We start from the raw sequence: 10,295 nt of genomic DNA, 5'->3' as shown, positions 1-10,295 counted from the left end.
TCCGATTTTCGTTGTTTTCTGGCTTGAATTTGCAAAGAAGAGCACGAAATCTACAAAATCATCACTTTTTACCAAGATTCTACGGCTGAATTGCAAGAAAACAGCAGAATTCTGCACGAAATCATCAAAATTCTTACAGAAAACCGCATATTTCGATGCAAAACAACGATTTCTCGCCGATTTTCGTTGTTTTCTGGCTTGAATTCGCAAAGAAGAGCACGAAATCTACAAAATCATCACTTTTTACCAAGATTCTACGGCTGAATTGCAAGAAAACAGCAGAATTCTGAACGAAATCATCAAAATTCTTACAGAAAACCGCATATTTCGATGCAAAACGACGATTTCTCGCCGATTTTCGTTGTTTTCTTTCTTGAATTCGCAAAGAAGAACACGAAATCTACAAAATCATGACTTTTTACCAAAATTCAACGGCTGAATTGCAAGAAAGCAGCAGAATTCTGCACGAAATCATCAAAATTCTTAGAGAAAACTGCATATTTCGATGCAAAACAACGATTTCTCGCCGATTTTCGTTGTTTTCTATCTTGAATTCGCCAAGAAGAGCACGAAATCTACAAAATCATGACTTTTTACCAAGATTCAACGGCTGAATTGCAAGAAAACAGCAGACTTCTGCACGAAATCATCAAAATTCTTAGAGAAAACCGCATATTTCGATGCAAAACGACGATTTCTCGCCCATTTTTGTGGTTTTCTGGCTTGAATTCGCAAAAAAGAGCACGAAATCTACAAAATCATGACTTTTTACCAAGATTCAACGGCTGAATTGCAAGAAAACAGCAGAATTCTGCACGAAATCATCAAAATTCTTACAGAAAACCGCATATTTCGATGCAAAACGATTATTTCTCGCCGATTTTCGTTGTTTTCTGGCTTGAATTCGCAAAGAAGAGCACGAAATCTACAAAATCATGACTTTTTACCAAGATTCAACGGCTGAATTGCAAGATAACAGCAGAATTCTGCACGAAATCATCAAAATTCTTACAGAAAACCGCATATTTCGATGCAAAACGACGATTTCTCGCCGATTTTCGTTGTTTTCTGGCTTGAATTCGCAAAGAAGAGCACGAAATCTACAAAATCATGACTTTTTACCAAGACTCAACGGCTGAATTGCAAGAAAACCGCAGAATTCTGCACGAAATCATCAAAATTCCTACAGAAAACCGCATTTTTCGATGCAAATCGACGATTTCTCGCCGATTTTCGTTGTTTTCTGGCTTGAATTCGCAAAGAAGAGCACGAAATCTACAAAATCATGACTTTTTACCAAGATTCAACGGTTGAATTGCAAGAAAACAGCAGAATTCTGCACGAAATCATCAAAATTCTTACAGAAAACCGCATATTTCGATGCAAAACAACGATTTCTCGCCGATTTTCGTTGTTTTCTGGCTTGAATTCGCAAAGAAGAGCACAAAATCTACAAAATCATCACTTTTTACCAAGATTCAACGGCTGAATTGCAAGAAAACAGCAGAATTCTGCACGAAATCATCAAAATTCTTAGAGAAAACCGCATATTTCGATGCAAAACGACGATTTCTCGCCGATTTTTGTGGTTTTCTGGCTTGAATTCGCAAAAAAGAGCACGAAATCTACAAAATCATGACTTTTTACCAAGATTCAACGGCTGAATTGCAAGAAAACAGCAGAATTCTGCACGAAATCATCAAAATTCTTACAGAAAACCGCATATTTCGATGCAAAACGATTATTTCTCGCCGATTTTCGTTGTTTTCTGGCTTGAATTCGCAAAGAAGAGCACGAAATCTACCAAATCATGACTTTTTACCAAGATTCAACGGCTGAATTGCAAGATAACAGCAGAATTCTGCACGAAATCATGAAAATTCTTACAGAAAACCGCATATTTCGATGCAAAACGACGATTTCTCGCCGATTTTCGTTGTTTTCTATCTTGAATTCGCCAAGAAGAGCACGAAATCTATAAAATCATGACTTTTTACCTAGATTCAACGGCTGAATTGCAAGAAAACAGCAGAATTCTGCACGAAATCATCAAAATTCTAACAGAAAATCGCATATTTCGATGCAAAACGACGATTTCTCGCCGATTTTCGTTGTTTTCTGGCTTGAATTTGCAAAGAAGAGCACGAAATCTACAAAATCATGACTTTTTACAAAGATTCAACGGCTGAATTGCAAGAAAACAGCAGAATTCTGCACGAAATCGTCAAAATTCTTAGAGAAAAGCGCATATTTCGATGCAAAACGACGATTTCTCGCCGATTTTCGTTGTTTTCTGGCTTGAATTCGCAAAGAAGAGCACGAAATCTACAAAATCATCACTTTTTACCAAGATTCAACGGCTGAATTGCAAGAAAACAGCAGAATTCTGCACGAAATCATCAAAATTCTTAGAGAAAACTGCATATTTCGATGCAAAACAACGATTTCTCGCCGATTTTCGTTGTTTTCTATCTTGAATTCGCCAAGAAGAGCACGAAATCTACAAAATCATGACTTTTTACCTAGATTCAACGGCTGAATTGCAAGAAAACAGCAGAATTCTGCACGAAATCATCAAAATTCTTACAGAAAACCGCATATTTCGATGCAAAACGACGATTTCTCGCCAATTTTCGTTGTTTTCTGGCTTGAATTCGCAAAGAAGAGCACGAAATCTACAAAATCATGACTTTTTACTAAGATTCAACGGCTGAATTGCAAGAAAACCGCCTAATTTTGCACGAAATCATCAAAATTCTTACAGAAAACCGCATTTTTCGATGCAAATCGACGATTTCTCGCCGATTTTCGTTGTTTTCTGGCTTGAATTCGCAAAGAAGAGCACGAAATCTACAAAATCATGACTTTTTACCAAGATTCAACGGTTGAATTGCAAGAAAACAGCAGAATTCTGCACGAAATCATCAAAATTCTTACAGAAAACCGCATTTTTCGATGCAAATCGACGATTTCTCGCCGATTTTCGTTGTTTTCTGGCTTGAATTCGCAAAGAAGAGCACGAAATCTACAAAATCATGACTTTTTACCAAGATTCAACGGCTGAATTGCAAGAAAACAGCAGAATTCTGCACGAAATCATCAAAATTCTTAGAGAAAACCGCATATTTCGATGCAAAACGACGATTTCTCGCCGATTTTTGTGGTTTTCTGGCTTGAAATCGCAAAAAAGAGCACGAAATCTACAAAATCATGACTTTTTACCAAGATTCAACGGCTGAATTGCAAGAAAACAGCAGAATTCTGCACGAAATCATCAAAATTCTTACAGAAAACCGCATATTTCGATGCAAAACGATTATTTCTCGCCGATTTTCGTTGTTTTCTGGCTTGAATTCGCAAAGAAGAGCACGAAATCTACCAAATCATGACTTTTTACCAAGATTCAACGGCTGAATTGCAAGATAACAGCAGAATTCTGCACGAAATCATCAAAATTCTTACAGAAAACCGCATATTTCGATGCAAAACGACGATTTCTCGCCGATTTTCGTTGTTTTCTGGCTTGAATTCGCAAAGAAGAGCACGAAATCTACAAAATCATGACTTTTTACCAAGATTCAACAGCTGAATTGCAAGAAAACCGCAGAATTCTGCACGAAATCATCAAAATTCTTACAGAAAACCGCATTTTTCGATGCAAATCGACGATTTCTCGCCGATTTTCGTTGTTTTCTGGCTTGAATTCGCAAAGAAGAGCACGAAATCTACAAAATCATGACTTTTTACCAAGATTCAACGGCTGAATTGCAAGAAAACAGCAGAATTCTGCACAAAATCATCAAAATTCTTACAGAAAACCGCATATTTCGATGCAAAACAACGATTTCTCGCCGATTTTCGTTGTTTTCTGGCTTGAATTCGCAAAGAAGAGCACGAAATCTACAAAATCATCACTTTTTACCAAGATTCTACGGCTGAATTGCAAGAAAACAGCAAAATTCTGCACGAAATCATCAAAATTCTTACAGAAAACCGCATATTTCGATGCAAAACGACGATTTCTCGCCGATTTTCGTTGTTTTCTGGCTTGAATTCGCAAAGAAGAGCACGAAATCTACAAAATCATGATTTTTTACCAAGATTCAACGGCTGAATTGCAAGAAAACAGCAGAATTCTGCACGAAATCATCAAAATTCTTACAGAAAACCGCATATTTCGATGCAAAACGATTATTTCTCGCCGATTTTCGTTGTTTTCTGGCTTGAATTCGCAAAGAAGAGCACGAAATCCACAAAATCATGACTTTTTACCAAGATTCAACGGCTGAATTGCAAGATAACAGCAGAATTCTGCACGAAATCATCAAAATTCTTACAGAAAACCCCATATTTCGATGCAAAACAACGATTTCTCGCCGATTTTCGTTGTTTTCTATCTTGAATTCGCCAAGAAGAGCACGAAATCTATAAAATCATGACTTTTTACCTAGATTCAACGGCTGAATTGCAAGAAAACAGCAGAATTCTGCACGAAATCATCAAAATTCTAACAGAAAATCGCATATTTCGATGCAAAACGACGATTTCTCGCCGATTTTCGTTGTTTTCTGGCTTGAATTTGCAAAGAAGAGCACGAAATCTACAAAATCATGACTTTTTACCAAGATTCAACGGCTGAATTGCAAGAAAACAGCAGAATTCTGCACGAAATCGTCAAAATTCTTTTAGAGAAAAGCGCATATTTCGATGCAAAACGACGATTTCTCGCCGATTTTCGTTGTTTTCTGGCTTGAATTTGTAAAGAAGAGCACGAAATCTACAAAATCATGACTTTTTACCAAGATTCAACGGCTGAATTGCAAGAAAACAGCAGAATTCTGCACGAAATCATCAAAATTCTTACAGAAAACCGCATATTTCGATGCAAAACAACGATTTCTCGCCGATTTTCGTTGTTTTCTGGCTTGAATTCGCAAAGAAGAGCACAAAATCTACAAAATCATCACTTTTTACCAAGATTCAACGGCTGAATTGCAAGAAAACAGCAGAATTCTGCACGAAATCATCAAAATTCTTAGAGAAAACCGCATATTTCGATGCAAAACGACGATTTCTCGCCGATTTTTGTGGTTTTCTGGCTTGAATTCGCAAAAAAGAGCACGAAATCTACAAAATCATGACTTTTTACCAAGATTCAACGGCTGAATTGCAAGAAAACAGCAGAATTCTGCACGAAATCATCAAAATTCTTACAGAAAACCGCATATTTCGATGCAAAACGATTATTTCTCGCCGATTTTCGTTGTTTTCTGGCTTGAATTCGCAAAGAAGAGCACGAAATCTACCAAATCATGACTTTTTACCAAGATTCAACGGCTGAATTGCAAGATAACAGCAGAATTCTGCACGAAATCATCAAAATTCTTACAGAAAACCGCATATTTCGATGCAAAACGACGATTTCTCGCCGATTTTCGTTGTTTTCTATCTTGAATTCGCCAAGAAGAGCACGAAATCTATAAAATCATGACTTTTTACCTAGATTCAACGGCTGAATTGCAAGAAAACAGCAGAATTCTGCACGAAATCATCAAAATTCTAACAGAAAATCGCATATTTCGATGCAAAACGACGATTTCTCGCCGATTTTCGTTGTTTTCTGGCTTGAATTTGCAAAGAAGAGCACGAAATCTACAAAATCATGACTTTTTACAAAGATTCAACGGCTGAATTGCAAGAAAACAGCAGAATTCTGCACGAAATCGTCAAAATTCTTAGAGAAAAGCGCATATTTCGATGCAAAACGACGATTTCTCGCCGATTTTCGTTGTTTTCTGGCTTGAATTCGCAAAGAAGAGCACGAAATCTACAAAATCATCACTTTTTACCAAGATTCAACGGCTGAATTGCAAGAAAACAGCAGAATTCTGCACGAAATCATCAAAATTCTTAGAGAAAACTGCATATTTCGATGCAAAACAACGATTTCTCGCCGATTTTCGTTGTTTTCTATCTTGAATTCGCCAAGAAGAGCACGAAATCTACAAAATCATGACTTTTTACCTAGATTCAACGGCTGAATTGCAAGAAAACAGCAGAATTCTGCACGAAATCATCAAAATTCTTACAGAAAACCGCATATTTCGATGCAAAACGACGATTTCTCGCCAATTTTCGTTGTTTTCTGGCTTGAATTCGCAAAGAAGAGCACGAAATCTACAAAATCATGACTTTTTACTAAGATTCAACGGCTGAATTGCAAGAAAACCGCCTAATTTTGCACGAAATCATCAAAATTCTTACAGAAAACCGCATTTTTCGATGCAAATCGACGATTTCTCGCCGATTTTCGTTGTTTTCTGGCTTGAATTCGCAAAGAAGAGCACGAAATCTACAAAATCATGACTTTTTACCAAGATTCAACGGTTGAATTGCAAGAAAACAGCAGAATTCTGCACGAAATCATCAAAATTCTTACAGAAAACCGCATTTTTCGATGCAAATCGACGATTTCTCGCCGATTTTCGTTGTTTTCTGGCTTGAATTCGCAAAGAAGAGCACGAAATCTACAAAATCATGACTTTTTACCAAGATTCAACGGCTGAATTGCAAGAAAACAGCAGAATTCTGCACGAAATCATCAAAATTCTTAGAGAAAACCGCATATTTCGATGCAAAACGACGATTTCTCGCCGATTTTTGTGGTTTTCTGGCTTGAAATCGCAAAAAAGAGCACGAAATCTACAAAATCATGACTTTTTACCAAGATTCAACGGCTGAATTGCAAGAAAACAGCAGAATTCTGCACGAAATCATCAAAATTCTTACAGAAAACCGCATATTTCGATGCAAAACGATTATTTCTCGCCGATTTTCGTTGTTTTCTGGCTTGAATTCGCAAAGAAGAGCACGAAATCTACCAAATCATGACTTTTTACCAAGATTCAACGGCTGAATTGCAAGATAACAGCAGAATTCTGCACGAAATCATCAAAATTCTTACAGAAAACCGCATATTTCGATGCAAAACGACGATTTCTCGCCGATTTTCGTTGTTTTCTGGCTTGAATTCGCAAAGAAGAGCACGAAATCTACAAAATCATGACTTTTTACCAAGATTCAACAGCTGAATTGCAAGAAAACAGCAGAATTCTGCACAAAATCATCAAAATTCTTACAGAAAACCGCATTTTTCGATGCAAAACAACGATTTCTCGCCGATTTTCGTTGTTTTCTGGCTTGAATTCGCAAAGAAGAGCACGAAATCTACAAAATCATCACTTTTTACCAAGATTCTACGGCTGAATTGCAAGAAAACAGCAAAATTCTGCACGAAATCATCAAAATTCTTACAGAAAACCGCATATTTCGATGCAAAACGACGATTTCTCGCCGATTTTCGTTGTTTTCTGGCTTGAATTCGCAAAGAAGAGCACGAAATCTACAAAATCATGATTTTTTACCAAGATTCAACGGCTGAATTGCAAGAAAACAGCAGAATTCTGCACGAAATCATCAAAATTCTTACAGAAAACCGCATATTTCGATGCAAAACGATTATTTCTCGCCGATTTTCGTTGTTTTCTGGCTTGAATTCGCAAAGAAGAGCACGAAATCTACAAAATCATGACTTTTTACCAAGATTCAACGGCTGAATTGCAAGATAACAGCAGAATTCTGCACGAAATCATCAAAATTCTTACAGAAAACCCCATATTTCGATGCAAAACAACGATTTCTCGCCGATTTTCGTTGTTTTCTATCTTGAATTCGCCAAGAAGAGCACGAAATCTATAAAATCATGACTTTTTACCTAGATTCAACGGCTGAATTGCAAGAAAACAGCAGAATTCTGCACGAAATCATCAAAATTCTAACAGAAAATCGCATATTTCGATGCAAAACGACGATTTCTCGCCGATTTTCGTTGTTTTCTGGCTTGAATTTGCAAAGAAGAGCACGAAATCTACAAAATCATGACTTTTTACCAAGATTCAACGGCTGAATTGCAAGAAAACAGCAGAATTCTGCACGAAATCGTCAAAATTCTTTTAGAGAAAAGCGCATATTTCGATGCAAAACGACGATTTCTCGCCGATTTTCGTTGTTTTCTGGCTTAAATTTGTAAAGAAGAGCACGAAATCTACAAAATCATGACTTTTTACCAAGATTCAACGGCTGAATTGCAAGAAAACAGCAGAATTCTGCACGAAATCATCAAAATTCTTAGAGAAAACTGCATATTTCGATGCAAAACAACGATTTCTCGCCGATTTTCGTTGTTTTCTATCTTGAATTCGCCAAGAAGAGCACGAAATCTACAAAATCATGACTTTTTACCTAGATTCAACGGCTGAATTGCAAGAAAACAGCAGAATTCTGCACGAAATCATCAAAATTCTTACAGAAAACCGCATATTTCGATGCAAAACTACGATTTCTCGCCGATTTTCGTTGTTTTCTATCTTGAATTCGCCAAGAAGAGCACGAAATCTACAAAATCATGACTTTTTACCAAGATTCAACGGCTGAATTGCAAGAAAACAGCAGAATTCTGCACGAAATCATCAAAATTCTTACAGAAAACCGCCTATTTCGTTGCAAAACGACGATTTCTTGCTGATTTTCGTTGTTTTCTATTTTGAATTCGCAAAGGAGAGCACGAAATCTACAAAATCATGACTTTTTACCAAGATTCAACGGCTGAATTGCAAGAAAACAGCAGAATTCTGCACGAAATCGTCAAAATTCTTAGAGAAAACCGCATATTGCGATGCAAAACGACGATTTCTCGCCGATTTTCGTTGTTTTCTGGCTTGAATTCGCAAAGAAGAGCACGAAATCTACAAAATCATCACTTTTTACCAAGATTCAACGGCTGAATTGCAAGAAAACAGCAGAATTCTGCACGCAATCATCAAAATTCTTAGAGAAAACCGCATATTTCGATGCAAAACGACGATTTCTCGCCGATTTTCGTTGTTTTCTGGCTTGAATTCGCAAAGAAGAGCACGAAATCTACAAAATCATCACTTATTACCAAGATTCAACGGCTGAATTGCAAGAAAACAGCAGAATTCTGCACGAAATCATCAAAATTCTTAGAGAAAACCGCATATTTTGATGCAAAACGACGATTTCTCGCTGATTTTCGTTGTTTTCTATCTTGAATTCGCAAAGAAGAGCACGGAATCTACAAAATCATGACTTTTTACCAAGATTCAACGGCTGAATTGCAAGAAAACAGCAGAATTCTGCACGAAATCATCAAAATTCTTACAGAAAACCGCATATTTCGATGCAAAACGACGATTTCTTGCCGATTTTCGTTGTTTTCTGGCTTGAATTCGCAAAGAAGAGCACGAAATCTACAAAATCATGACTTTTTACCAAGATTCAACTGCTGAATTGCAAGAAAACAGCAGAATTCTGCACGAAATCATCAAAATTCTTACAGAAAACCGCATTTTTCGATGCAAAACGACGATTTCTCGCCGATTTTCGTTGTTTTCTGGCTTGAATTCGCAAAGAAGAGCACGAAATCTACTAAATCATGACTTTTTACCAAGATTCAACGGCTGAATTGCAAGAAAACAGCAGAATTCTGCACGAGATCGTCAAAATTCTTAGAGAAAACCGCATATTTCGATGCAAAACGACGATTTCTCGCCGATTTCCGTTGTTTTCTGGCTTGAATTCGCAAAGAAGAGCACGAAATCTACAAAATCATCACTTTTTACCAAGATTCAACGGCTGAATTGCAAGAAAACAGCAGAATTCTGCACGAAATCATCAAAATTCTTAGAGAAAACCGCATATTTCGATGCAAAACGACGATTTCTCGCTGATTTTTGTTGTTTTCTATCTTGAATTCGCAAAGAGGAGCACAGAATCTACAAAATCATGACTTTTTACCAGGATTCAACGGCTGAATTGCAAAAAAACAGCAGAATTCTGCACGAAATCATCAAAATTCTTACAGAAAACCGCATTTTTCGATGCAAAACAACGATTTCTCGCCGATTTTCGTTGTTTTTTATCTTGAATTCGCCAAGAAGAGCACGAAATCTACAAAATCATGACTTTTTACCTAGATTCAACGGCTGAATTGCAAGAAAACAGCAGAATTCTGCACGAAATCATCAAAATTCTTACAGAAAACCGCATATTTCGAGGCAAAACGACGATTTCTCGCCGATTTTCGTTGTTTTCTGGCATGAATTCGCAAAGAAGAGCACAAAATCTACAAAATCATGACTTTTTACCAAGATTCAACGGCTGAATTGCAAGAAAACAGCAGAATTCTGCACGAAATCATCAAAATTCTTAGAGAA

This window comes from Gnatocerus cornutus, unplaced genomic scaffold (assembly GCF_029298725.1).
Source record: "Gnatocerus cornutus isolate USDA-ARS CGAHR unplaced genomic scaffold, icGnaCorn1.1 ctg00000051.1, whole genome shotgun sequence".
NCBI lineage: Eukaryota > Metazoa > Arthropoda > Insecta > Coleoptera > Tenebrionidae > Gnatocerus > Gnatocerus cornutus.
This window is presented reverse-complemented; position numbering follows the sequence as displayed.